We start from the raw sequence: 22891 nt of genomic DNA on the forward strand, positions 1-22891 counted from the left end.
GATGGGATACCAGTTCGATTTTACACAGAGTACGCGAAGGAACTTGCCCCTCTTCATGGAGCGGTGTACCGCAGGTCTCTATAAGAGCGTAGCGTTCCAAAGGATTGGAAAAGAGTACAGGTCATCCCCGTTTTCAAGAAGGGACGTCGAACAGATGTGCAGAACTATAGACCTATATCTCTAACGTCGATCAGTTGTAAAATTTTGGAACACATATTATGTTCGAGTATAATGACTTTTCAGGAGACTAGAAATCTACTCTGTAGGAATCAGCATGGGTTTCGAAAAAGACGGTCGGATGAAACCCAGCTCGCGCTATTCGTCCACGAGACTCAGTGGGCCATAGACACGGGTTCACCGGTAGATGCTGTGTTTCTTGACTTCCGCAAGGCGCTCGATACAGTTCCCCACAGTCGTTTAATGAACAAAGTAAGAGCATATGGACTATCAGACCAATTGTATGATTGAATTGAGGAGTTCCTAGATAACAGAACGCAGCATGTCATTCTCAATGGAGAGAAGTCTTCCGAAGTATTATTGACCGGTCTCCACTAGAAAATTCCTTCCAAATTCAAATTCCAACACGATAATGGCTGCAAAACCTTACTTTTGTTTATTATTATTCATTATTATTTATTAACATTCATTATCATTCATTGTCATTTATTATCATTCATTATAATTTATTGTCATTTATTATTATAGGCCTACCTCCACTAGAAAATTGCGCCCAATTCAAATTCCAACACGATATTCCCCCGAAAACTGTACTTCTATTTATTATTATCGTTTATTATTTATTCAAGATGTCCGATTTTCTCGGCGAGAAAGCCATTTTCCATACATCCATAACAAAAATGTATCACAAGTTCAAATACCAACACCATAATTGATCACACGTAGGAACTTTCTCCCTCACTTATCTTTTTTCAAAGGTAGCCTATCATAATCGTGTCAAATAATAAACTGGTCTTGTAGTAACGTACGCCACGTCCTTTGATTTTGCAGGGGCAAGGGACTGAAGACTTCATTTCAAGCAGTACGGTCATCACTTGTACTCCAACACAGTCAGCACACACATCTTTGATTTCGCAGTACTGTCACCACGACATGCGTGCTCCAACTGAATTAGTTCAAATCCTCGCCACCCCCTGGCCAGTGCGCGGAGACACTGCCTACGCCTGTCACCTGAGGCGGCCGGCCACTAGCGCTGGGGGCGAGCCCAGCGATCGCTCCCACGTCGTAAACATGATTTCGCTGGACATGCTGGAACTTGCCGACTTTGACGTCACAGCGGCCCCTTGTCCGCTCACCACGTGTATTCGTCGCCTCCACAAGTTTCCCGCCAAAATTGTCTGCCTCGGCGCTGAATCACACAACGGTCGACCGTTCGCTGCCACACTTTGGTGCCACGTTCAAACCTGTCGATGCCGACCGCTCACCGTCCACCACGTGTCCCTGTGCGAGCGAGAACGCAGTGCTACAGTTTTGGCGGCAAAGTTTGCTCGACAGTGGAATTCGCCATGACTATATAACAGCACATTTGGACCGCACTAGAACGCCCGCTAATTGACTTGCTCTCGAGCGCGCGTAATAACTGTACAATCGCTGCACCACCGCCCCGCTTATGTCACACACCCTCCATACAAGCGACGGACATAGTCTTCTGTAAATACCTGGAAAATGACTCTTTATTTCAGACATTACGGTCATGCAGGTGTGTCCCAAGTGACTTCTCCATGCTCACACAGCGAAACTCCAGAGAGCAGCTGACGTACGCGCGGCCGGCTGAGCCCGCTCCATCGCCAGCTCCCTGGCCGACTGACGTCAAGCGACCAGCAGTGGCCGCACACCCCCACGGCCAGTGTGCCAGGTAGGCGGCGAGCGGCGCCTGGGTCACGCCACAAACGGTCAGCCGCGCTGGCCTCAGAGTCCGACTATGTAAACATCTTTCCGCGCCCGCGAGCACTTAACCCTGGACAGGATGGAACCTGTCGACCGTGTGCCGGACAAAGGATACGTTTGGCGCCAGAGTTTGACCGACAGTGGAATCCACCATGACCGTATAACAGCGCGTTTGCTCGTCGCGAGAACGCTCGCTAATTCACTCTCACCACCCCGCTATATTAAATAATTCAATTTACAACTTCATATACGTATGCAAACGTGTTCAACTCCCTAATTTCAACTACTTTTTGAGGACCAGACCGCCACCTCCTCCTCCTAGGAACCAGCGCCAAGTTTGAAATCTGCCAGTAAACAAAGCTCACCTGCGCTTCCGTCACCAACCTAAGAAAATTGTTTCAAACTAAGCCACCAGCACTCAACATTTTCCTACACGTTTCTGGTAAACGGACTCATCCTGCACTAGGCCCATGGACCGAGGAACGAATTTACTTTATTTAGGAATGGAGTATATGAATCACATCGAGATGTCTCACATCATACAGACCTGCAAAACACTCCTACATAACTCATTTATAATGTTCTAGACACACGCTTGCTAATTGTAAACAGTTATAAATAACTCATAGCACAGCCTACAGACATGCGGACCGCTCGTAATTAATGCAAAACATTTACCTCCAAATAGCCAAACAACTGCTAATTTTCGGAAATAATTTCAATGCATAGGCTGATGGAAGGAAGAACGAGTGTACTTTATTTATTTGCGACATATCTTTTTGAAACTTATACTTCTCATAGGTTTCGATATGTAAGGCTGACATAAGGCAGTTTCAGAACTCCAGTAGTGCACTACACTTGGCAACACAACCACACCCACCAAGATATTCATTCCAATCCAGACCTGTAACTCCTCTACAGATAAATTTGTCGAGTTATTTGTCTACTCACTCACATCCTGACCAGAGTGCCGTTATTGCGCAAAACCAGCTCAGACTGCGCCGTGCTGCTCGGGGAAGTAAGGAAGGGCTGCACTCTATTTATTTGGAGCCCTTTTATTTAGTCGTGGAGTATATTTGTCACAAAACACCCGCACTGATCCGACTGTGGTCATCTGACACAGGCCACAAACACGTAAACAGCTCCTAATTTCACCACACAATAGCAAACAGCTCTTAAATAATGCAGTACACAATATCAGCAGACGAGCACTGGATATCGCGAATGCGCCTTAGATTACGCTCCAAGGCAGGCCGCGCGCGCGTGCAGACGGCGGGGAAGGGGATTCCAGAGTCTCCGGCCAAGTTCAGCTTCATTTTTCTTCTCATGTATACCGCCGGCGTCTCAGGTCTGGACCTGCCTTGACGTCTATTGGCAGAATAGCTCATAGCTCGCTGACACACTCGATTAACGTGGCCGGGAAAACACTTACTACGGTGACGGAAAACCAATCACTCTGATCTGCGTTGCAGGTGCGTGTAATCATTGAGAACACTCTATTTTTTTCGAACAACTTATTTAACCATACAGTATATCTATCACCAATCCCAGATGTGCCCGGGGCCATGTTGCACAGCCCAAAGACACGCACCCAATCATAATTTCAGTACACACTATAGCAAACTGCTACTAAATAATACATCACACAGATGTGTAGATACGCTCAGTACTCGTAAACTATCCTAATAACGCATAGCAGAGCCTGCAGATCCGCTCGCAAAATAACTCAGCAGACGTGCGCAGGTACCCCCACTCTGCACCCTGCCCACAGGATCGTGAAGTCACCCATCCGTCTGATTTCAGACCTCGCACAGCCCCTGCTCGGCTTCCGCAAGCGCGAGTTGGCGCGGTCAACGCGCTCGTCAGGGGTCAAAGCACACACATACGTCCGTCCAGGGTGGCGATCCCGAGCCGCGACCACCGAACGCGGGTGAAAGTCAACTTTATATCAGCGTAGCATAATTCCAAAGCGCAGCCTCCATACGCTAGACACATCATAGCAGCCTTTAGCTCCTATGACACTGTAGCAGACAGCCTTTAGCTCCTATGACACTGTAGCAGACTGCGCATTGCTCCTCACACGACATTACACGTCCCTTTAACTGAACATAACTACACATCCCTGCTCTCGCCTCGTCGCGTGACCAGCCTTCTCAATGTTATTCTTACTTTACAACATTTTTTTAAAAATAAGATCTAATTTACACCTCCCACCACACCTAACCTCACACCCATCCCACCATCAACATATGCAAACGTCCTCAACCCTATCTTGACACTCATACATCACCCCACAAACCATGCCCATCAATCAATTTACCATTCTCATCCCCTCTCTTCGAATTACAAACGTAGCCTCTATCTAAACACCAATCAACTCATCTTTCTTGCACTTTCGACAGTAAAATTAATTTTACACACACCCAGAAATACCAAACGCAATTAAAGACTCAATCATTTATACAGAGCATCAAGCACATACGACACTCACACCAATATTCATAGCCTGGTCCATATTTACCACCTCCACCTTCAATTAAATATTATTACCATTGCCGCATCATTCTACCAGCGCTCGATTTGTAGCATTTTTTCCACTCTTAACTGTTGTCACTAGCGGTCGAATATCACTATCTATAGATTGCATAAATTTCCACATAAAAAAAAATCTCGCCCCGCCGTTTAGAGACTCCTATATCCGAACACACAGCATCATTCAACTATCACTTGCTCTTACCTAATAACTCATCCATCAGGTCTGGGGGCAAGGTCATACCTTTCTTTCTTTATTTCTTTCTTTCAGCAGCAGACAGCTATTTCTTTACAGTGGTAGCTAAATTGCACCATCAACTTAACATCACCATTCACGAAACATATCTTCAAATACATAAACACACTTACTCAATTACATAGCGGTCTCGCTGAGGACATGACCTTCAATATTACACTTGTTAATCCAATAACCACCGAAACAAGTACTAAATGCTCAAACTAATCACATAGCGCCATACAAAGTGAGTGGCCGAGCACCGCCGGCGGCATGTCAAAGCCACATAGCCACATAGCTGTCCATCTAAACAAGCGTCCACTCAGCCGCAGGATCAGAATGCTGAAGTGGGCTCTCCCTATACCTGCTCTCTAGCTATTGTCTAAAGACATACAGTGCACAAATGGATTCCTGAATAGCGCAGATCTCTATCTCCCACTTGCATCTCCAACAGGACATGTAAACAGTGTCCCCCCCCCCCCCCAGCCAGCAAACCCGACGTCATTCACCCTTCGCTGCTAAATTCCACTCACATATATAAAACCATATTTGCTCCTGCCAAAATTCACTTAATAATAAAAAAGCATTCTCCCTTTCTAAGCATAGATGAGTATGCATTTATCTTCACCCATCTGATCTCTGCAATTTAAGTCGGAGAAAGACATATCTATTACCTTCTGCAACCTGTCTATAAACAGAACGATCTCAGTTACTACAACAGGAACTTATTTTGACCATTCGCCAGAAATGCGCGCAATGTTGTACGCCTCAAACTAGGTACAAGTACAACAGATCCTCAACACCCTATCATCTTTATCCACACCATCAAACAGTGAAAAAGTCACGAGGGCACCAATGCGATCCACCTCCAGCGCGGACAAACGGAATTCACAATACTCCCCCCGAACAACTCAGAGTGCAACCATCCAAGAATTCCTAACAGCTCACCAAATCCAACACCTCAAACTACAAATGCCTATGTGAACAAGATCATATTAAATATTCGCACACGCTGCAGAGGCCCCTTTAAAGTTTGATCACCCATACTCTAAGCGAATGAGAAGCTGCCTCTGGCCCTTGTTCAAACAGTGTTTTCTGACACGATTTTGCACACTACCGAGCATTTCGTCTTTCTGCCGCGACTTCGAAGTCATTGTCTGATTCTAAACTGACATTAACATGGACTGATGCACGGTCTCTCACAGGAAACTATACCTTGCACCTTATAAATCATATTCTTACAGTCGATAGCATAACATTGAATGATTTTAAATAAAGGACACCCACAACACAAGGAAAATAGAAGAGCCTGCTGGCGTTGTAGCCACTTCCCTCGAAAGTGATTGACCACCTCTACATTTAAACTCATATGTCGCAGTGACCGAATAGTTTATAACTCTGCATTCAATTTCTAGTGATTGGTCATTTTTGCACACAAGTGCAGGATCACCGTTTTCGGTGCTAGCAACCCTGGAAGTTGCGGTCCATCAACCAAAATTTCTCCCCCAACTCAAGCAAGCGTTGTTAGTCAATCATTATGTCGTAGCCAATGCACAGATGCGATGGATAAGACACCACCGACCTACTGTAATATTATCCATCACAGCTGATATCGCAAAAAATTTTACAGTAAGTCCAACACTGGCCAATCATGTGACAGCTTGTTTTCTTAATTTCAGTATGATTGCTAAACCATACATCCTCTACTTTGCAAGTATCATTGCGACCATTCATAGATGACTGCTCAGCACGTCCACTCACACTTAATTCTCGAACACATAAAGACGATCAAATTATACCAGACAACGCTATACATATTTCTAAGACCTCGCGCATAGTACTCGATCAATCTCTCTGCGTATGGCGGTCACAGACCTATCTAGTCCACTTACGTTAAAAGACCATCCTCACCTCGGCATTGAACTACCTAACCCGCAACATCGCTACTCTGAGGCCAGCGCGGCTGACCGTTTGTGGCGTGACCCTTAGGCGCCGCTCGCCGCCTACCTGGCACACTGGCCGTGGGGGTGTGCGGCCACTGCTGGTCGCTTGACGTCAGTCGGCCAGGGAGCTGGCGATGGAGCGGGCTCAGCCGGCCGCGCGTACGTCAGCTGCGCTCTGGAGTTTCGCTGTGTGAGCATGGAGAAGTCAGTTGGGACACACCTGCATGACCGTAATGTCTGAAATAAAGAGTCATTTTCCAGGTATTTACAGAAGACTATGTCCGTCGCTTGTATGGAGGGTGTGTGACGTAAGCGGGGCGGTGGTGCAGCGATTGTACAGTTATTACGCGCGCTCGAGAGCAAGTCAATTAGCGGGCGTTCTAGTGCGGTCCAAATGTGCTGTTATATAGTCATGGCGGATTCCACTGTCGAGCAAACTTTGCCGCCAAAACTGTAGCACTGCGTTCTCGCTCGCACAGGGACACGTGGTGGACGGTGAGCGGTCAGCATCGACAGGTTTGAACGTGGCGCCAAAGTGTGGCAGCGAACGGTCGACCGTTGTGTGATTCAGCTCCGAGGCAGACAATTTTGGCGGGAAACTTGTGGAGGCGACGAATACACGTGGTGAGCGGACAAGGGGCCGCTGTGACGTCAAAGTCGGCAAGTTCCAGCATGTCCAGCGAAATCATGTTTACGACGTGGGAGCGATCGCTGGGCTCGCCCCCAGCGCTAGTGGCCGGCCGCCTCAGGTGACAGGCGTAGGCAGTGTCTCCGCGCACTGGCCTGGGGGTGGCGAGGATTTGAACTAATTCAGTTGGAGTGCGGACGTCGTGGTGACAGTACTGCGAAATCAAAGATGTGTGTGCTGACTCAGTTGGAGTACAAGTGATGACCGTACTGCTTGAAATGAAGTCTTCAGTGCCTTCCTCCCCTGCAAAATCAAAGGACGTGACATACGTTACTATAAGAGCAGTTTATTATTTGACGTGATTATGATAGGCTACCTTTAAAAAAGATAAGTGAGGGAGAAAGTTCGTACATGTGATCAATTATGGTGTTGGGATTTGAAATTGTGATAGATTTTTGTTATGGATCTAACGAAATTGGCTTTCTCGCCGAGAAAATCGGACATCTTGAATAAATAATAAATGATAATAATAAATAGAAGTACAGTTTTCGAGAGAATATCGTGTTGGAATTTGAATTGGGCGCAATTTTCTAGTGGAGGTAGGCCTATAATAATAAATGATAATGAATGATAATAAATAATAATGAATAATAATAAACAAAAGTAAGGTTTTGCAGCCATTATCGTGTTGGAATTTGAATTTGGAGGGAATTTTCTACTGGAGGCAGGTCAGTAATAATAAATAATAATAAACGATAATAAATAATAATAAGTGATATTAAATGATAATGAGTGATAATAAATAATAATGATTGTTAATGAATGATAATCAATGATAACAATAAAGACAAGTACGGTCTTTGCATGCATTATCCTGTTGAAATTCAAATTTCCCGCCATTTTTCCTTCTGGAGGCTTAGGTCAGTGGACGTAGCACAATTGGACTATTTTCCCGCCAAAATTCAAAATTCCCGCCATTTTTTCTTGAGGTTAGGTTAGTGCACATAGCACAATTGGACCATTCTCCCGCCAAAATCCGCCATCTCGGATGACGTCATCGCCGCCATCTTGAATAAATTTGGCAACAATGGAGAATGGGGTGACGTGAACCTTGTCCCTCTATTCACGTTTCCGACTTTGATACAGGTCGGATTGTAGCCTATCGCGATTGCTGTTTATCGTGTCGCGACATTGTTGGTCGCGTTGGTCGAGATCCAATGACTGTTAGCAGAATATGGAATTGGTGGGTTCAGGAGGGTAATATGGAACGCCGTCCTGGATCCCAACGGCCTCGTATCACTAGCAGTCGAAATGACAGGCATCTTATCCGAATGGCTGTAACGGATCGTGCAGCCATGTCTCGATCCCTGAGTCAACAGATGGGGACGTTTGCAAGACAACAAACATCTGCACGAACAGTTCGACGACATTTTCAGCAACATGGACTATCAGCTCGGAGACCATTGCTGCGGTTACCCTTGACACTGCATCACAGACAGGAGCGCCTGCGAGGAGGATGCCAAGTTCACCCAACCTGGATATGATGTGACGTCATTATGACGTATATACGCTTTAGTCGATTAACACACCTATCGACTTTTAGGAACGTTCGAGATTCTAAACTGTCGTCAGCTAGTGGTTTATTTTGACACGTGCGACTCTGATAACAGCTCAGTGTGGCAGCGTATATGTATTTCGCCAAAATAAAAGTAAAAGAGCTGGATATTAATAGAAATATTCCTGACCGTGGCCTTGAAAACACCACGGACGACAGGTTTCGTAAAAAAGTGAAGTCTTCTTGTGTCCCGACCAGATTAGATTGTGTTATTGTTGTATTGAACGCTTACGCCGAAAATAATATTTATTTATTATCAATATTTTTGTATGGTTTCATACAATTGGTCTTGTCAGTACATATTAGATTGTAGCAGCATACTCTTGCTGACTTTTTTTCTTAATTTATATAGCTGAAAGAGAACTCGTGCAAGTTTGTTAGCTAAGTAATTTATATGTCCATCCCAAGATAGTCTTTTATCAACCGTAATTCCAAGTTGTTTTACACTCGGAACGCAGAGACAGGTACCTTAGTGTCTAGTAATGACTGGTGTGTAGAATGATTGAATTTCGAACTTAAAAAGAAAAATATGAGGCATTGTTGAAGAAAAATCGTTGACCGGAGATGAAATACGAAGGGAAGTGGATTTCTCAATGTAATCTGAACCAAAGGTTAGTGTCTTGACGCATCTAAAGATTTTGGCTGCTGAGTGCTTCTTCTCACTGAGTACGAATAACCGGCGCACTTCAGCTGGGTCAGAAGTACATCAATTTCTGCTTGAGATTCACAATAGCCACGCAATTGCTCGTCGTCATCGATCTGAACTCTTTCAGCTTTTCTCTCATTAGTATCTCGAATGCTGAACACATAATTAGAGACGAGCAAACGAAAAACAACGCACAGGACACAAACACAGTACAATACACGTTTAAACGCAAGGAAAGCAAAACACATTTAAACGAACGGCACAGAGCACAGCGCTACCCTGTCACAACCTCTCGAAAGTCCATAAAAGTCGAATAGTCGATATACGGTTTCTATCGTTTTCGATGTAGCGTGTATACGTCATAATGACGTCACATCGTATCCAAGTCCGGTGAACTTAGCATCCTCCGCGCCTGCGATGGTGTACTCAGCGATGAACCTGCGTGCACGAATGGCAAAACGTCATTTTTTCGAATGTATCCAGGTTCTTTTTACAGCATCATGATAGTCGCATCCGTGTTTGGCAACATCGCGGTGAACGCACATTGGAAGCCTGTATTCGTCATCGCCATACTGGCGTATCACTCGGCGTGGTGGTATGGGGTGCCATTGGTTACATGTCTCGGTCACCTCTTGTTCGCATTGACGGCACTTTGAACAGTGGACGTTACATTTCAGATGTGTTATGACCCGTGGCTCTACCCTTCATTCGATCTCTGCGAAACCCTACATTTTAGCAGGATAACGCACGACCGCATGTTGCAGGTCCTGTACGGGCCTTTCTGGATACAGAAAATGTTCGACTGCTGCCTTGACCAGCACATTATCCAGTTCTCTCACCAATTGGAAACGTGTGGTCAATGGTGGCCGAGCAACTGACTCGTCACAATACGCCAGTCACTACTCTTGATGAACTGTGGTATCACGTTGAAGCTGCATGAGCAGCTGTACCTGTACACGCCATCCAAGCTCTATTTGACTCAATGCCCAGTCGTATCAAGGCCGTTATTAGGGCCAGAGGTGATTGTTCTGGGTACTGATTTCTCAGGATCTATGCACCCAAATTGCGTGAAAATGTAATCGTATGTCCGTTCTAGTATAATATATTTGTCCAACGAATACCCGTTTATGATCTACATTTCTTCTTGGTGGCCAGTAGCGTATTTAAATCTATTTTCTTGTCGCTGAATCAACTAGTAAGTCTTTTCTAATGCCTTCGATTCTGAAGCAATCTTGTCTGGTGCACTTAGTGCTATGTGCTCTCAAAGGGTGGCCTCTGCCTTCCCGCCTGCTCAAACTGATGACACAAAAGAAAGCACGCTCGCATACGCCAAACCATTTGTGTACAGGGAGCACTCTAGCAAGTCATGGATTTATCCACGGCCATCTCTTTGCTGCTGGCGGGTTTTTCCGGGCAGAAATTACGGCTGGATTCCTTTATTCCACGAACAACACTTCCCACATGGACTCCAAGTAAGCTGCACCTCAGCCGCCATCACTGAGTGCTTCGTGCTGTGTGTAATCGCGTCACAACAGGACTTATCGGCTTGCCGCACAGTGCTGCCAGATAGGTGCGTCTGTAGAGATAACTATCGTGCTCTCCCTATAAAGGCGGCTATTCACCGAGTAAACCCTAAGAGTAGTATGGGTCGAGCCCGCTACAGTAGACGGACATCCATACTACAAACCATTTGTAGTCGTTAGGATCAGAATTCAGTACTCCATTTTCTTTGTATAGAACTAAATTTTATGTAAGCGTGACCTCAATATAATAACGCTATGATCAAAATATTGTACTTTCTGTTCGCCATGTGCAGATGTAGGTTGTACGTATATGTCCTATGTAACGTATGGATTTTGTTTCCCTATTCTGAGAGAGTGAACTTTTACGTACACTGATTTTGGCTGCATTAGTGGTGGATCAACGTGTACATTTGTCCACTTCTGCATATTTGTTTAACCTCCTGTCGACAAATTGTCGTCGTTATTCTAGTATGTTAATTTGCTGTATAACCTCTCTGTAGGTAGATTTTATTCCAATAAATGGATAATTTGTATGCCAATGCGTTTAAATTGATTTCACTCCTTCCATACCCGACATACCTACTCCTTAGCAGCCAGTTATGTGGCAGACACTAGCAATACAAGTGAGGAGTAAACAAATTCCGATACACTCTTTCAATTATTTATTGCACAAGAACCAAGCATTGTGCAGATATCATACGTATGTCATTCTGAAGAGAAACCCTGAAAGCTTTTTTCTTTTTTTTCCTTTTCATCATGTATACCGCCACAGCGTAGTTTGCTAATTTGCCGATAGTCAGCGCTAGTCGCAAACATGGCGGGTTCAGGTGCGGAGCGAGCTTTCTGTGTTGGGAGTTCGAAATGGCCTCACCGATCGCCAGATCTCACTCCGTGTGACTTTTTTCTGTGGGGACACATTAAAGATGTGGTGTGTGCACGGTCTCTACCATCTGATGTAGCAGAGTTAGGGGAGAGAATACGAGAAGCGACTGCCTCAGTCGACGACGCCATGCTGGGACAGTTATGGCAAGAATTCGATTATCGTATCGCCGTATGGACGTCTGCCGGGTCACTCATGGTTTGCATATCGTATGTTTGTAACAAAAAAAAAAAAAATATATATATATATAAAATTCAGAGTTTCTCTTCAAAATGTAATATGTATAACATGTGTACAACGTTTAGTTCTTGTGCAATAAATAGAGTGTTACCGGACTTTATGAACACCGTGTATACTTGTTCTTCTTTCACTGCTTGATAACCGTCTCTCTCTCTCTTCGTTCCAAATTTTTAAGCCTCTTTCTTCTTCATATTCCTTTTTTCTCAAGAACCTCGTCAGCTCTTCTCAAACCTGCATTTTTAATGGTTTGCCATTCTTCTTCAATCGAATCTCTTGCACTTACTCAGAACTTCTACTTTGTAGATATCCATGGAGCACGAACCACTCTGAGAAGCCAAGTTAAGCCGGATTTCCCACTTAAAAAGGAATTCAAATATATAAACATTGTCACTTTCAGAAGCTGCAATCATTATCTTTTTGAGGCTTGTGCTGTAGATGTAGAAATTCATGGGAAGTTAACAGTAATAGTTTGGATATACTGGACACCAACTGGTGATTTTTAGTTGTTAATGAAACTACTACACGCATTCTTCCTCATAAGTTTAACATCAAAAATTGTGGAAATAAGAACTGCTGCTAATGATAATATTTTCAAAGACGCATTGAGATTGCAAAACCATTGTTTAAATACTTAGTTAAATTACAAGACTAATGTAGGAAAAAGGAACTGAGGACTAATAAATGAAAAATGAGTTGTATTAGCATATTCGAAATATGTATACAACTCACTTCGCGTCAGTGAAAAATTTAATGCATTTTGGAAAAAAAATGTGAAAAATTTTTGAAAACAAGTGTAATAAATTTCAGTTACCGTTATTTTTTAATTTTTATGTATTTTGCTAGTATTAATTGAGATAGGGAGATTAATTGCCATTGCTGGAAACAAAACAGTTCGTTTTCCATGGCTGATCTTTACGACAGAGTGCTTTCGTAACACCGAATGAAATTGCTTATTAAATTGTTCGTGTGTAGTGGGGTCGAAATGAGCGACAAATTGCAGGCGATATTGGTAGCGATCCATTGCTCGTTATGGGTCCGTTAAGACGTTTCCCATGCAATAAAGGCGACGCCAAACTTATCATTAGGGACAGCTATATCATTTCACGGCGTTTGCGTCAGTCACGTGACGTCCCTGACTTGCCACTTCGGAGACTCCATATTGGATTTCATCATTTTCTGTTGTTTCTGTATTATAACTTCTGTTTTATGACTATGCTGCTTCGAAGCAATGGCGCATCAAAGATTTACTACAAACGTCACTACTGATACGATTTTTTACAGTTAAATGTCGGTTAATGACACATTGTCGGTAAAAAGCCTTTAGAAGACCCTAAAAAGATAAAAAAAAATTCTAAGGATCCAGTTTGTATACGAAAGTTTGATCTTAAGGTGAGAGGCATGTAATTCCAGTGTGGTTGGAAGCAGGCTCTCGTCCAAGTGCAGAAAAGTATTTTTTTCTCATTATCGCTTTTGTTACAGATTCTGGTTCTTTCATGCCCATGTAATTCAAGTGTGTTATGCAATATTCGATGTTGTTTACGTATAAAAACATGCTCGCTCAGAAGAGAGTTTCTTGGATTTTGTGACTTCACTCAAAAACGAAAGACTGAAACTGCTGCAAGTGAAACGATTTGCAGTTACAGTTTATTTATTTATTTATTTACGTCCTGAATCTTTGAGGTACATATACTATACCCTAGATGTTGGACAAAATAACATTACATTAAGATACTGTTACATTGATTGTATACATTACATTTACAAATTGTTACATTGTTATATTGCTATATTGTTACATTACATTTTTATATTGTTACAACTGAAAGTAACTTATTTTTCAAGATACTTTGTTACTGAGTAAAAACAGTTTTCCAAGATATATACCGAGCGAGGTGGTGCAGTGGTTAGCACACTGGACTCGCATTCGGGAGGATGTCGGTTCAATCCTGCGTCCGGCCATCCTGATTTAGGTTTTCCGTGATTTCCCTAAATCGCTCCAGGCAAATGCCGGGATGGTTCCTCTGAAAGGGCACGGCCGACTTCCTTCTCCGTCCTTCTCTAATCCGATGAGACCGATGACCTCGCTGTTTGGTCTCTTCCCCCAAACAACCCAACCCAACCCCAAGATATATGAAGTTACAGATTTTTTTAAAGCTATGGATTTTGTTTATGGCCTTTAAGTTACTTGGCAGCTTATTAAACAAATGTGAACCTGAGTGATATACACCTTTCTTGCACAGTGTGGTATAACAATGATGTCTGTGTATGTCACTATTTGCCCTTGTATGGTGTTCATGTACAGATTTATTTTAAATAAGTACATTTCCATCTTTTAGCATGCTTTTTTTTAGGTACATGAAAACTTCTAGTATATAGATACATGGTAGGGCTAGAATCCCCATGTCTTTAAAGAATGGTTTGCATGATTTTCGGCTGTTAGCATTTTTCATTATAGTCACAATCTTTTTTTGTTTCCGGTATGTTGTTATGCTATGAGGAGAATTTCCGCAGAATATGATGCCATATCTCAATAGGGAGTGTATGCAAGCGTAATACACCGCTCTAACTGTTTCAGGACTTGTGTTGTTCCATATAATCCTCATCGCATAAGTCATTTTCGATAGTTTAGAATTTAATGATGTGATGTGGGAATTCCATTTAAGATTGTCTTGTAAGAAGATGCCAAGAAATTTTGTTTCAGTGACACTGTTAATTCTTTGGTTTTCCATGGACATGTTTGGTTTTAATGGGTGTTTATTTTGTTGTATATGGAAGTGTAAGATGACTGTTTTTTGAGGGTTTATGAGTAATTTATTCCTCATAAACCACTCTGTGACATTTTCATTTGTGACTTTAGCATTTAAACTTAGAGCCATTTCGTTTTCACCTTCAATTAATATGCTCGTGTCATCTGCAAACACCACTGGTTCGGAGTGTTGAACGTGTAGGGGGAAGTCGTTTATGAATATTAAGAAGAGAAAAAGACCTAAAATTGAGCCTTGTGATACACCGTGGGTTAATGTGGAAGGTTTCGAGTGATAATCTTGGAGTTCGTTTTTTCCCATGTGTTTTACTTCTGTTATCCGAAAGCGATTTTCTAGGTAGGATTTCAGCCACTTGTGAGGCAGGCCTCTTACACCATACCACTCTAACTTTCTTAGGAGAATTTCATGGTCTATTAAATCTAATGCTTTTGTTAAATCCTGGAAAATCCCCGAAACATTTTTGTGACTATCCACTGAATTTAAAATACGACTTATGAGGCTAAAAGTGGCTGTTTCAATACTGCACTGAGGCCTGAAGCCATGCTGACATCCTGAGATCATATTTTTTTGTTAAAGAAATCAGTTAATTGAGACAGAACTAGTTTTTCAATGAGTTTTGAAAAACTTGAGAAGAGTGACAACGGCCTATAGTTGACCATCTGCTGCCGATCGCCCTTTTTGTAAAGGAGTACAGCTTCTGCAGTTTTTAACTGTTGTGGGAAAATACCACTTGATAGTGAAGAATTGCATATATCTAGCAGTGGTGCGAGTATCTGTTCAGCTGATATTTTTATAATATAGTCTGGAACATCCTGAACTCCGGCTGAATATTTATTTTTTAATGACTTTATGATGTTTAACAGTTCTTCCCTAATATTTTGTTTGATGTTTTTCCCATTTGTTCCTTCACTAGCTCACCAGCAATATTGGTGTAGTAAGTATTGAAGTGGTTAGCAATTAAGTTTGGATCAGTGATCTTGTTGCCCGCCGGTGACAATACAATATTTTTGTGTGTTTCCACCTTTCCAGTAAGTCCCTGTACCGTGTTCCACATTGTCTTAGCTTTGTTTGATGATTTCATGATAAATTTGTAATTTTCCCTTAATTTTGCTTCCCTTATTACACGACTCAGAGTTAACTTATATTTTTTGAAGTAGTGAGTTGTAGCTTGTTGCAAATACTTTGTTGTAGGTTCCGAATATGTCGCAATTTCCGAGGGTTCGGTTAAACCGAAACCAAGGAGCACAGCTTAAATTGCTGCATGCGAAACGAGCAGCAACGACATCGATGTTTTTGGTTGTCACAAGTCTTTACCTGTGATCCAATCGGTAACAACACTTTCGTAAATTCAGCGGGCAAGACAAAGATCGCACCACACAGTGAATGATGATGAATTTTACGCAAAGTTGAGAATGGATGGTATGTTCATAATTATTACTTTGAGACCTTGTAATCACAAATGAAGTCAGTTGTGGTTACATGTCCCAAAGTAACAGTTATCATCTTACCGTAACATTACACACAACTGAGGAAGTCAGGACTACAAAAGTTGAAACTGTAAGATAATGGACATTGATGTTACAGAGTCCGACTGTGATTTGTACCATAATTTCATGTTTTATGTCTCACTAAATGACCATTTAAGGATAAAATATACCCTTAATTGTACCAAGTAACACTGTTCGCTAAAACAACTACCGAGAGAGGTGACCCAGTGGTTGGCACACTGGACTCGCATTTGGGAGGAAGACAGGTCAGATGCACGTCCGGCCATCCTGATTTGGGTTTTCCGTGATTTCCCTAAATAGCTTCAGGCAAATTCCAGGATGGTTCCTTTGAAATGGCACAGCCGACTTCCTTCCCCATTCTTCTTGATTCGATGGGACCGATGACTTCGCTGTTTGGTTTCCTCCTCCGAATCAATCAACCAATCAAGACAACTATTCAGTACACTGAGTGTATATATTGCGATCAAGTTTTCGGTGAATCTATACAATACGTGAATGTTCCAGAGGTAGAAGCAACATATTGAAAATATGGACCAAGTTTTATATCCTTCCGCCTTTTCACTAAAATAACTGCAGTGAGAAAATATACTATTCCAAGAATAATTCACTGACAAACTATTCCCGCAATGTTTCACATGTAAACATTCAGCCTCTGCAGCGTCTACCATAGCGCCCACATAACGCCAAATATAACGATATCTCCGCCAGACCACACGCAGACTCATCCGAAACGAAGAAATCCTATTCGCTCTCGCTACTCTGAAATGCTGTTGGTTATCCACGTTTCGGGTCGAGATGCTGCTGTTTCCCCAAGACCCTATCAAAATTCATTGTCACAAAATTTCAGTATGGCGTCAGCTGGGATTATTCGTACGGACATTGGTGTTTCGAATTTTGCAGTTACGGTTCATGCATGTGCACTCAAACACATGTTATAGAAATGTCATATACTGTCACCACATAAATTAACTATTATATCTTCATAGCTGCAGTAGCCAAACCTTTGTCTACCAGTAATCTTGAATGTCTAAAAAAAAAAACGCGCCTGTTTAAATACCATGTTGTCATGCCACATAACATAAATAATCAGGTTCAAAACACACACATCATCTTGTCAGAAGAGCTTGGTACTCATTGTGCATAATGAAACCATTCTCCGCATGACTTTGTTCTCATAACAGGTTTGCACTTACCATACAACACAAAATCATGGATTTTTCTGTATTAGCTTAAGTGCAGAAATATAAAGCATATTTATCAAACTTCCACAACTATCGCACTTGTATTTGAAAGAAAATGCAGGATTTTTTTATGTACTCATAAAAGAAAGCAATAAGTTTGCTTTAAGTAGGCTACAATTCATTTTATTTACAACTATACTAAATTTTTAGAAATCAGTCAGTCTAGGTACCAAATGAACCTGGAGATGCAGCACTCTTAAAAGATTTTCAGTTTGTTGTGTTCGTGGATGTAGGCATTGCGAATGCTTCTCGTTTTAGCTTTTTTAGTATGTAAATCACAACCAGGGACGGGAATGCGACACAGTTTCAAGCAATGCTTGATATCTTAAAAGTTAGAGCAATTGTTTTTGCCTTTCCACTAAGTTGCTCATCGTACACTTCAGTAAACTGCACAACGCTTCTTAACGCCCACTTTTGAGATATTAGTTGGTACAGTGAAACTCACACACACACGATAAAATTACTAACACTAAAGTCAAAATATTGTGATGGTTCTTCGAAATTCATCCACGAGGTAGCAGGGGAAAAATGCTACTCGCCGGTGTGGGAACAAAAGTGGTGACACAAAGAAATATTAACTTGTGTGGCATGGATAAAAGTGGCTTTATTCGAGTTTTGCCCAAGAAATTTGGGTGTCTGCACACGTAACTTCGGTAATGCCACTCGACTGGCGGCCAAATGGAATCACTTTTGTCACATGTGAAAACCCAACTTTAGATCTACAGTGCATCAAAGTATTCGGTAACTTGTAAGTGAAATGGATAAGTATCTCACATGCTAGCATCTCACACCATTTGATTTGATCTTAATTTCCTGTTAGGATACAGCTTAAGTGGCGGTGCTCTAGATTAATCTTGAAACATGCACAGCATATTTTGGTGCCAAATATAGCAGAGATAATGGTACAGGCGAGCTAGTGAACGAAATAGCTGCTGTCAAGTTCAGATGAAAGAGCCGAAGAAGAATACTGACACGGCTTCCCATTTGGTTATTTTTAAGGTTTTTTTTTTTTTTTTTTTTTTTTTTTCAAAGTACGGATTATCCAGACATCGAAACAGCTTTGACGACATTTACGACAATCTCAGTGATTACAGCTCTTGTGAACGCAATTTCAACAAAATAAGATCGAGTACGGAATGGACGGAAGCAGACTGTCAAATTTTGTTATCTTGTCAATAGAATACGGAAAAACTGCTAAAATGGACTTCAGTGGCATAATCAATGAGTTTGCTTCGCTCAAATCAAGGAAAAGTAAAGTAAAATTTTAATAGCAACAAATTTTTTGGAAAGGAATATTTTCCCAGGTCTGTGTTACAACCCTTTTTCTTTCATTTCTAATGAGTAATTATGCACAACTGATAGTTTATGCGGTACAAATGAATTCTGTTTTTCATTAAACTTAACGCTAAAGCCAATGTACAGTGGCTGCCGTAACCAATGACACAAATTTTGTTTTACTTTCAATTTCTTTTAGAAAGTTTGCACAACTTCTAATTTATTTAGTCTAATGACAGATGTAATTTACTGGTGGTAATATTTTATATGTCAATATAGTTCATTTAAGTATTAGTTGATCAATAATGCTTAATTCTTATTAAACCTATCTAAAGTACAAAATTTGCTAAATATGCACAGAAAAAAATACAGAAAGGTAGTTTTAGAGTGGGGCGCACTTTTGCTAGTTCTGCAAAGATCGCAGAATTACATCGTCACAACTCCGCATGCACTAGATTATTTTCTAAGTCAAGAAGGGCAAGGTGCAGAGCATTCAGTTGCTTACACTTCACAGCAATTGAACAAAACTGGGGGAAATTACTCTACCAATGAGAGGAAGCTGTTAAGTTCTCTCTCTGTCTGTCTGTCTGTCTCTCTCTCTCTCTCTCTAGAGGTTATACACTATTATTTGCTCTGTATAGATCGTCACTAGCTAACAGTCTCCTTCTCTCCCATACTTAGAATTTCGGTAGACTGCCTATTGTACCGTATATTGGTGGCTCGACATGGAGATCTGATCGTCTTCGTAAAGAAACATGTCTGCTGCAACTTAGGGCACATTCCACATTCCAGACGCGCCATAGGCTTGAGATTCTCGCCTTGTGGGGCGGCAGATAGAATTTATGTTGTTAAATGTTCCTATTATTTAGAATGTTATTTATGCTGTCTTTCGCCATTCTCAACACTGGCTCTCTAACTACAATATTGGCAACCAGAAAGTGATTAGTAAAACGTGAAGCCTGTAATTAGAATTCCTAGTGCCCACTTCATCTGAGAATACACTTATAGTTACAGCTTATAGCTCTGAGGAATTAGGAGATTGTCCGGGATTTATAATCAAAAACGATTTTCTAAAATAGTTGAGTATATTCTGAAAGTCACAGATGAAAAACAAAAGAATCCACACAACCTAACTAACAGAGCAGTTCAGAGTCTAATGCGCTGATGCAACTATAATTGTCCAAATTGAATATTTAAATGAATGCTCGCCATAATTTGATGATTAGTTTCATCAAACGCCACGCTAAATAATTGGTAGAATGTCTGTCCCGTGACGGCACGTGAAAATACGACATACGCAAACTGAAGCTAGATAGTTAAAATCATCCCAGAATTAACACTTCACTCGAAAATGATTACATGGTTACGCGTATCTCGAGTAACTTAATACGGCATCCGAGGCTGTTTGTAGCAATGATACCGACGCGACGCGACTCCCGACACAAATGACGTGCTATTCAGCGTCTGGAGAGAACTGGGCCCTTGCTTCCTCGCGCAGCGTTCTTATATATAAGGCCGCGGTGCGGACGGCTAAGGGAACGCCTGATCAAATCGGCTCTCCCGACTAGCCGCTGGGCTAGTAATGCACCACTTTAAGTCATTGAATAAATCATAGCTTCTCTTGCTGATGGCCGATGAAGCTCTTAATTTAAATGTGCATTCAGCATGCAGGTAAGTATTGATAATAAAATTTTGACGTGGCTAAGTTAAATATTTTGGGCGAGAGAATTAATTTAATTACACTGCACGCAGTAGACGAGCTCTGAACTGGCCCTTTGGAGATGCGCTATTGCTATAGTTTTATAGGTATTCAAATGAAACTTCTCACATCTTCATAGTTATAGCGGATCTCCAACCTACTTAAATATAAACATCCTAGCCTTATTTATTAGCCTACTTAATCTATCTTGCTTCCTTAAGTTTTAAGATTAAAACCAGAAAATCATGAATTTCCACTAAAATCTTAAATTGTGAGATCCAGAAGACTGTTTTTATTAAATAATTATGAAAAATGAATCTAATTATCAATTTTTAATTCTCTAGCTCTTTTCTGTTGCGCCAATGATTTGTACAGAAAAACGTCAAAATTTCGAAAATGGCTAAAGTTATCGAACTGATATTCAACACATGTTGTTTTAGTATTACTCCTGACATGCTAGAAATGTTTTAGGTTATTTGCTTGATTTTTAAAGTATTGCGCAACATTTATGACGTCAGAGCTAGTTACAGCGGACTGGGCTGGCACACAATGCAAAGACTGATGTGAATTTACTACGGCGTGAGTAGGCTGCTTCTCTACAGCCTGACTGAAACGTCTAAAATATTGGTTGTGAAAAAGAGCCGTATTCTATATGATTTTGTTGGCGGTATAGCAGAGCTCGTTTATTACCTACATGACGTTATTTATGCTGTCAGAGGATGTTACTTTGCTTCTCACTACAGCACGGAGCCCTTGAATGGTTGATAAATACTACAGGTACTGTCGACCACAAAATTACTCTTGAATGTTGACGTGATGTTGCATCGATCTGTGACAGACGTGGTCTGATTGTTTAAGTATCTTTTTTTCGACGAAATAAAATTATTTTGTTGTTGTTATAACGAATACCAGAGTTCTGAACTAGAACGGAGAACATATTGCTCGAAGTACACACAGCTGACATAATTCCGGTATAATCATCTAGAGTTTGTTTAGTTCTTTTTCGCGGTTTGACTTACTATCAATTGCCGGATGTTGGTGCCACTCGAATAACATTTGCTTTGCAGATTATGTTCTGACATCATTTTTTCAGAAGGTCATGTCTTGTATGAGGACAGACTTTGCTACTGCCAACGTAAATCGTTCATTTACTGTAGCAGTCTGTTACATGAATTATTGCTTCCAACGGGTGGGGGGGGGGGGGGGGGAGGGGAGGGGGTCAGGAGGTCTCTCCCATTCGCTTCTTTAGCATGTAGCAGGATGTTATGATTTATGGTTCCCTGCATGTAAGGAAGTGCTGATGCTGGCGTCAACGAAATACGACACGTGCAGTAGTCACAGCTGTGATATCACGCCACAGATAAGAAAGCGCTGATGCTGATTGCTGATGTCAGCGTTTCTTGGATTAGTACTCCTAACGCATTACTACTGTCGTGTTAAGGAAAGCATATAAGTGGAGCAGAGGTGAATCTAACTACGATACGGACCGCAAGTGGAGAAATCCCCTGACATAAGCGTCATTGAAGCAAGGAAAAATGTATTGCCTGGAGCCTGGAAAAGAATATGTCGGAAACGGCGAAGGTGATTTGCTGCTCGCATGGTACTGACGTGAGCACATGTGAAAACTGGTTGAAGAATGGTGAAACGATAAGAAGGGGACAAGACGTTGGGCGTCTGCGCCTTATCACAGAACGCGGATGCCGGAGGCTTGCCTGCTCTGTAAAGCAGAAAAGACGGCGATTTGGGGCGGATCTGACAGTAGAGTGCAATGCTGGTGCAGGTACAATCGTTTCATAGCACATCGTTCAGCGTAGATGGGACTCTGTAGCAGACAACCACTAAGTGATCCATATTGACCCAATGACGTTATCAATTACGATTAAAGTGAGCCAGTATCATCGAGGCTGTATCACGAGTTAATGGAAAATTATTGCTTGAACAGATGAATTCACTTTCTTGTTGCATCAGGTGGATGCTCGTGTCCGGATACATGCTATCGGGGACGTTCATCTGGGCTTCCATAGGACCTGTGATAGTAATCAAAGGCGTAATGACGACTGTGAGCTACGTGAACATTACTGCTTATCAGCTGCGTGACTTCATGCTTGACGTCTCCCGCATTGCAATAGCATCTTTCAGCAGTATAACTGTCCGTTCCAGAAAGCCAGAATCGAGCTGTAGCGGTTTGAGGAGCATGACAGCGTATTCATGTAGATCTCTTGGTCATCAAATACGCCTGATATGAACGGAAAGGGA

Source organism: Schistocerca americana, chromosome X, assembly GCF_021461395.2.
Source record: "Schistocerca americana isolate TAMUIC-IGC-003095 chromosome X, iqSchAmer2.1, whole genome shotgun sequence".
Lineage (NCBI taxonomy): Eukaryota > Metazoa > Arthropoda > Insecta > Orthoptera > Acrididae > Schistocerca > Schistocerca americana.